The sequence below is a fragment of the Heterocephalus glaber genome, unplaced genomic scaffold (genome assembly GCF_053883595.1).
Source record: "Heterocephalus glaber isolate CG9 unplaced genomic scaffold, H.glaber_assembly_v1.0 deba00001461, whole genome shotgun sequence".
NCBI classification, from domain to species: Eukaryota; Metazoa; Chordata; class Mammalia; order Rodentia; family Bathyergidae; genus Heterocephalus; species Heterocephalus glaber.
Window position 1 is genome coordinate 46,058,372 of NW_028258308.1, and position 7,747 is coordinate 46,066,118.

At 37.2% G+C, this 7,747-nt stretch overlaps 1 pseudogene; it reads left to right on the forward strand.

Annotated features, from left to right (window-relative positions):
* Positions 1 to 6,213: 6,213 nt before the first annotated feature.
* Positions 6,214 to 7,477, forward strand: LOC101714179 (RNA-binding protein 26 pseudogene; annotated as a pseudogene).
* Positions 7,478 to 7,747: the final 270 nt, after the last annotated feature.

A 7,747-nucleotide genomic window follows, 5' to 3' on the forward strand; every position in this document is an offset into this window, starting at 1 on the left:
GTAAAACATCTATACAGAATCCAAGCATATGTGTGTCTATGCTACACATCCATGCAGTTGTCTGCAAAGGAGATTAATGACAAATAAGCAAACATCTATAAAACACAGACCAGAAATTCTATAACTTCTAGAGGCAGTACATTTTCCTAGACATGATGTAGTCATGCACTCTAAAGGACTCCAGAGAAACATGATTGAAATCTCCTTGGGAATAGAAGGAAAAAATGGCAACCCTATAGCCCTTTGAGACTTTACCCTTATTCATAGTTCCTGAAGAGTCATTAAAAACAGTAAAATGAGCCTTAGTACAAGGAGGGATTAAAAAAGGAATCTAGTGGTACTTAGGAAACCTAAAATAGGAAGTTTCCTTTTCTGTGATATTTGCAATACCCACAGCAGTAAAGCTGGTACAGATAGATAATTTGATTCATCTTTCTACATTAAAGCTAATCTCATCAGAACTATCTAAAGAAAAAGAGCACCCAAAAGGAAAAATCTACTCCTAAGAGCTTCTAGAGGACTTGAGATAGCTCTTTAAAAAGCAAGGCTCCATGCTGCTACACAGAAGTAAACTAAGGCCTTGGCTCTCAGACTCTTGATAATTTAGCTGACAAATCTTTCTAATATGCATTCTTCTGTACAAGAAACAAGGAAATCTGACCTGTTCCTCACATTTGGGCTAATAAAGAAATAAAGCTTCTTTCTCCCATCACCCAGGCAGCTTGATGATCACTACCTCTTTTCATTATTTTCTGACAAGTTTTCCTTCCCTCAACTTAACTTGCAAGCCACAATACCCTAAAGTAGTTGGACAGTAAGTAATCCCTAGTAGTAATCCCTAGTAGTAATCCCTAGTAGCATCTACAGCCCCTTTCAGATTAAAAAAGTTATAGAAGACAGAGAACAACACTCTCTCGGTACCCCCCTAAACATTTATGGGATTCATGTCTCTCTGAGTAAATTATATAGAAGGTAGAGTATGGGAAAGCTGGCTGGGAAAATAAGCAGGATCGATCAATGATAAGATTCCTAGTAGCACTACAGAGGTAGGTGGCACCAGCCAATGTTAAGATCCCAGAGCAGTGGCGGATAATTCTTGGGAACTTCTCATGAGCTCCTATGAAATTTGGAAGGTATAAAAGATATAAGACATGATGAGGAACTTGCTATCATGATTCCTCATGGGAGATAAGAATGTACCTTTGTCATCTACTACCCCCCTCTCTCTCTCGTCCTATGTTAGCTCTGAAGAGCTAGTTCTTACCTTACCTTTTTATCTGTCATTTAAAAATAAACTTTTGGTGACATTTTTAGCTCATCTCACCCAATTCCTTGATTAAGAAAAGAAAAACATGGAATACTTTTGTTTGGTGAGCCAATTTTAAGTAACTACCTGATATCAATATGATTCTTTACTTTTGTCTGAAGCTTATACTCATCAATTTAGTCAGGCAGCTCACTGTGGAAAAGATCCACCACCGACTCAGTATAATGCCTTGGCAGGTTTCAGCCATGGACACTACACATGGGCCGTTGCTGGACACAGACAATGGGGCAGTCACTGGGGTTGATGAGCTTAACCACTGCTTTTGAGAATTAGGTACTACAAAGGGTGAGAGAGAAGAAGAGGGAAACATAACATGAAAAACAATATCTTGTTAAATGATTAATGAGATTAGACTTGTCATTTCTACATATTTTGTCCCTTGTTTAATGAAAAGGGGAAAAGGAGAATAAAAAGAAAATTCAGAAAGATTTAATAAGTGTGAAAAATTATAGGAATACATGAAATAGAAACATGAAGAACAAACAGGAAATGATATAAATGGGAGAACTACATAATGTAAAGGTAAACATGTCCTAGGAGAGTTAGGAAAAATAAATTTTAAGTATTTATAACTTACCACCACAGCAGTATAAAAACAATCCCCAAAACTGATGAAAGCAAAGTGGAGTTTTCATTTTAGCTCAAGTGGCTGCGAGGGTAAAAATTCAAGTGGTTGTGAGGGAAGTGAAGGTCAAGGTTGAGGTTGAAATTTCAGGCTATAGAATGTTTGACATCATAAGAGCTACTTGTGAGGTAACTGCCTTCCTTTGAATATGATTAACCAACTGGAGTGTTATACATGAAAAAGAGTCAAATTAAAGGTAGTTTTAAGAATCAAAACCAATTTTTTTCTTTCTTTCAATATTAACCTTTATTTTGAGTTGGTGAGAATGAATAAGCCTGTCCCATGCATTGTAAAAAGTTATGTTCTAAGTCTCATTGGCTTGTAGATTTATATATTACATAGTTATATTTATATATAACATAGTTTAAAATACTAATTATAATAATTATATAGGTGTAAGTGATATGCCAAGGAAGTGAATGAAATATTGATAATACTTTAAAATAACATAGATTCACTATCAAATTATTATTTATTGTATTGAAATGATTACTCACCTACTCATGACATCAATTAAAAGTACAGAAATTAAAATGTGTGGAAAACTATCTCAAGATTTAAATTAAGTTTCATCCAGTGGAGATCTGTCACAAAATGTTACAGTCAAGTAAATATTTACCATACTTTTCATCCAGTGGGTACTATATATTCAACATACATTTCTTAGGGAAAGCAGTCTTTCCCCTTAGAGTTTTACTATAATATTAAGGTCAGTTTCAGCTGAACTGACTTGAAAATGTAAAATCAATGATATATAAATAAATTTATATTTCATAAGATCAGTATAACAGGGATGTTAATTTCTTGAAGTTTCTAAAGATGTTGCCTCATTCATTCATTCTACTTAGTAGTTTATTTGGGAAACAACCTTACTATGACTGCAAACTGACTTCTCTGTACCTGTATTTATGTTCTTATATAAAACAGCACACCCAATTAACTGAAATAAGCTAAACATAGAATGTTAAGTATTGTATGTTTACTCTTATATGTGAAGCTCAAAATATAAACATAGTAAAATAAAGGAGAGATGTTAGGAGATAGGGAGGCAGAGTTTCTTGAGATATAAAAGGGACTAGGGAAAAATAGGAAGGTGGGGAGGGGGAAAATAAAGGTATCAAAAAGCAATTCTCCAAAACGTACTTAGTTTTCAAGTATACTATCAAAAAGTTTTTAAATGTCCAACTCAATATGCCCAAAATAGATCATATTCTTACGGAACTAAGGCAAATATTTAAAATCTTTCATAAATTTTCAACATAAGATGAAAGGCCAATCTGAAGAGAGGTGTCTATTCTTTCACCACCAAAAACAAAAAAATAGCAAATTCACATATACATTTACAAATGAGTGGAACTGGAACTGGGATTCAAGCCCTATATAAACCTGAGACTAAGGATATGAGAAAAGAGTGGCATAAAGTACATGATATCTCAACCCCTGTACCCCAGCAAAGAACTCTCCACCACAGAGAAAAGGATAACTTGAAGAACCATACTTGATTTCATCTTTGCTGATGAGTAATTTTAGCTACAAGAAAGAGGGCTTGGAGCCCACATAGCAGAAATTCCTGCAGTCTGCAGATCTGCAGAGTAGCTGTGCTCCACAGAAGAAACTTACATTGCCCCACCACAGACCCCTAGGTCCAATCTCATGCAGTGTGTGTAACATTTTGAGGGTATAGCTCTGCTGTCTTCTACCTCTTACCATGTGAGTCTCAACAGAGGGTGTCCAGTTGAAGGAGTTGCCTCCCTAATTTATACCCCCAAAACCACTGTAATCCACCTAAACACATAGCTGAATGTTTATCAATCTAAATTATTTAGTCCACCTGCAGCTGCCAGTTTGAGATGTTTAGTCAGTACAAACCACCATGGGCCAGGTTGGGCATTCAATATTTCAGAGCATTCTACCCTGCCACCAGGCATAGGCTCTACACATTCAATCCACTGCTGGCCTCAAAGGCATGCCACAAATACTTAGGAAATCTCCACTGTCACCACATTTCTGGTTCCATCACTCCCACTGCCAGGCTGGCCACATAGCTGTCTGCTACTTCTACTGATATTTATATGACACTTCCTTGGGCCACCAGGTTAGCCTCAGCCCCATATGTACTGAATACAGAAAGCTTCTCTGAACCTACTACATGGATCATGACCAAACACAGCTAGAGAAAATACAGATAAGCCATACTTCCACACACACTAAAAACCAAACCCAATGTAGCATACATAACTGATGCACAGAACATATTGTTAAAGACAGACATCTACTATGAAGCCTAATGTACAAAAGTGGCAAAGATAAATCACATACATGTGTGCAAATATCAATGTAGAATCAGAAAAATTATTTTTGAAATGGTGAAATTATGCCTCCAAAGAAACAAAATAATTCTCTAGCAATAAATGCCCAAGAAAAAGATAGTGATAAAATGTCTGATTATTTAAAGATATAGGTATAAAGAAACTTTATGAACTTAGAATGAATGCTTTGAATTCCATATAATTAGAAAAATGATGCATGACATGAATGAGAAAAGAGAAAATTTGAAGAACAAACAAAGCTCTTTAAAGGGAAAAACTCAATAAATTAAATACCCAGTTCAGGGGCAAGTGTTCTGTGTTAGAGCATATATGAAGCCCTGGGATCAATCTCCAGTCATAAAAGAAACCTAGATAAATAATATTTTAAAATAGTAAAATTGAAAACCTTTAGAGTCACTAGCTCTGGCAGAATGATGAATATCTGAGCTTGAGCATAGATGTCTTGAAATACCCCATATCAAATACCAGAATGGGAAAAAGTCAATCAAAACTCAAGAATAAAGAAAAATAAAAAGAAGAGAGGCTAAAAAGAAAACATGTAAAAGAAGAAACACAATATAAGAGGATTTGGTACAACATTATGTGAACACATTTTTACATTTAGTGTGTACTTGTAGGTGAAGAAATGGGGAAAGCCATAAAAAGTTACTCACTGATGTAGTAACTGAAAATGCCCCTCATCTTAGGACAGACATGAATATCTGTATATAGAAGGCTTAGAAGTGTTCTTGCATAGGTGAAATCAGAAAAGATCCTATAGACAAATATCTAATAGACAAATGTAAAATTTACAAGACAAAGAGACAATTTTTAATTTGTGAAAGAACAGTACCAAGACACTTCTAATCTGCTGAGAACATTTCTCAGCAGAAACCTTTTGGTCTATGTTAAAATAGAATGTAATATTCTAAGTCTTAGACAAAAGGTCAAACCAAGAAAATTATGTCTAGAAAAGCTATCCAGAAATCAAAGAGAAATCAGGACATTCTAACAGTATTTTAAAACAAACAAAGGCTGGAGTTTTTTTTAGCTCAGAGGCACCATGTTTGCATTGCAAGTGTATGGTCCTGAGTTTGATCCCTGGTACCAAAAAAATAAAAACAAATAAAAAACGAACAAACTAGAAGAATCTAGTGGAAATTTCATTTGTCTTGAGGCATTTAAAATTTATATTTTTCCTCAGAGACATATTGCAGGTTTAGACTGGTTTTAAAAAAGTGCTACAGGGCCTCTATTCAAAAGCAAAAGAAAAATGACTGCCATTATAAAAACATGTGCAAATGTAAAACATGATCAGTGAGTATATACTCAAATTAAGAAATGGAAAAAATCAATTATTATCAGTAAAGAGTCAAATAACAAAGACAAGTAAGAGTGAAATAACAGAACAGAATATTAGAAGCAAAAGAAGAAACTCAATAATTGACTAACAGAAGAACTTTATTACCAGATTTACCAGCCGCCATCTTCTTGAGGGTGCTGGGAGCCTTGAGAGACCCCCCGAATCATTCCCATTGACCCTCCTTTAGTCTTCATTTTCTTCACTTTTGCCCTCTCTGCATTGCCAACAAGCACCTAGACCTGAAGCAGAGAGAAAGCCAGGGTCTAAGAGCATTTTTCGCTTCTGGTTCGGGAAGACTCGCTGGGGAGTAGGGAAGGGGGAGGGCCCAGGCAAACCTTTGCTGTCAGAGCTTGGACTAGGGTCTGGGGAGGCAGAGCTTCTGGATCCTGTGGATTCTTGGCCTGAGGTGGACCCTGCGGAGGTGTTCTTCCAACAGCCCTCGCGGGAACCTGCCACCGGAGCCTCCCACCGAGGCGTTGGGCAGCGCACGGAGAGGGGGCGGGGGCAGAGGCAGCAGCGGCCACAGCAGCCAGGACCTGGGCGGTTCGAGGAGTGATGGGCCTCGGGGCCTCTGTGGATGGTGTCTAAAATGATCATTGAAAACTTCGAGGCACTCAAGTCCTGGCTCAGCAAGACTCTCGAGCCCATGTACAATCCCTGAAAGAAAGGCCACGTATTCCATGTGCCATCTGGCTGGCGCATCTGCACCTCTCTTAACTGATTGAAGATGTAACAGGTGCCAAGTTGCGATGCGCATCCATCAGCCCTAGCAAAATATGTTCTGGCTTTGGTAAAGAAAGACAAAAGTGAAAAAGAGTTAAAGGCATTATGTATTGAGCAGCTGGATGTATTTCTTCACAAAGAGACACAGATATTTGTAAAAAAACTTTTTGAAGCTGTGAATACCAAGAGTTATCTACCTCCTCCAGAGCAGCCATCATTAGGAAGCCTGAAGGTAGAATTTTTTCAGCACCAAGAAAAAGATATAAAAAAAGAAGAGATCACAAAGGAAGAAAAGCAAGAGAAGAAATTTTCTAGAAGGCTAAATCATAGTCCTTCTCAGTCAATCTCCAGATACAGAGAAAATAGAAGTCGAGATGAAAGGAAAAAAGATGACCGTTCTCGCAACAGAGACTATGATCAAAACCCTCCTCACAGAAATTCGTACAGAGACCAGTATAATAGAAGACAAGGACAAAGTCGAAGTTACAGCAGGTGTCAAAGCTGAAGTTGGAATGAAGAGAGACTTCATGACAGGGATAGAGATGGAAGCAGGACTAGAAGCAGAAGCAGAATATGAAGCAGGGAAAGGGATCTGTTAAAAACTACATATGACTTGGATAGAGCAGATCCATTAGAAAATAATTATACTCCAGTCTCTTCAGTATCTAATATCTCATCTGGTCACTATCCTGTACCTACTTTGAGCAGCACCATTACTGTAATTGCTTCTACACATCATGGTTAATAACACCACTGAAAGTTGGTCTGAATTTCATGAAGACCAAGTGGATCATAACTCTTATGTAAGACCACCAATACCAAAGAAACGATGTAGAGACTATGATGAAAAGAGCTTTTGTATGAGAGGTGACATGTACCCTTTTGATCATGGAAATGACCCAGTAGTTGTAGAAGATGTCAGCCTTCCTGGTATGCTACCTTTGTCAGCACAGCCTCCTGTTGTTGAAGGACCACCTCCTCTTGGACTCTCCCCACCTCCACCAATTCTTACACCACCACTTGTGAATCTTAGACCCCCAGTGCCACCTCCAGGCCCATTACCACCCAGTCTCTCACATGTTACAGATGATATTTCTCTTTTTAAAATTAATTTTATTGGTACATTTTAGGTATACAATTCATTATTCATTCAGCCTTAAATCTCAACAGGAGGCAGAGTAATTATTTACAGAACATTTCATGACTTACAAAGATATGTATTATTACAGTGTACAAATTTTTCATTGATGTGTAGTTTTTATTTTATCCCTAAGAATTCTATTCCAGCACCTTAGTAAATACAATTGTTATGTATCAGCAAAGCATTCGTAGATACTGCTTTTGATTCTCACAGTCCTGAACTTGATTTGAGTGTGACACAAAACATACTGTCTGGCACA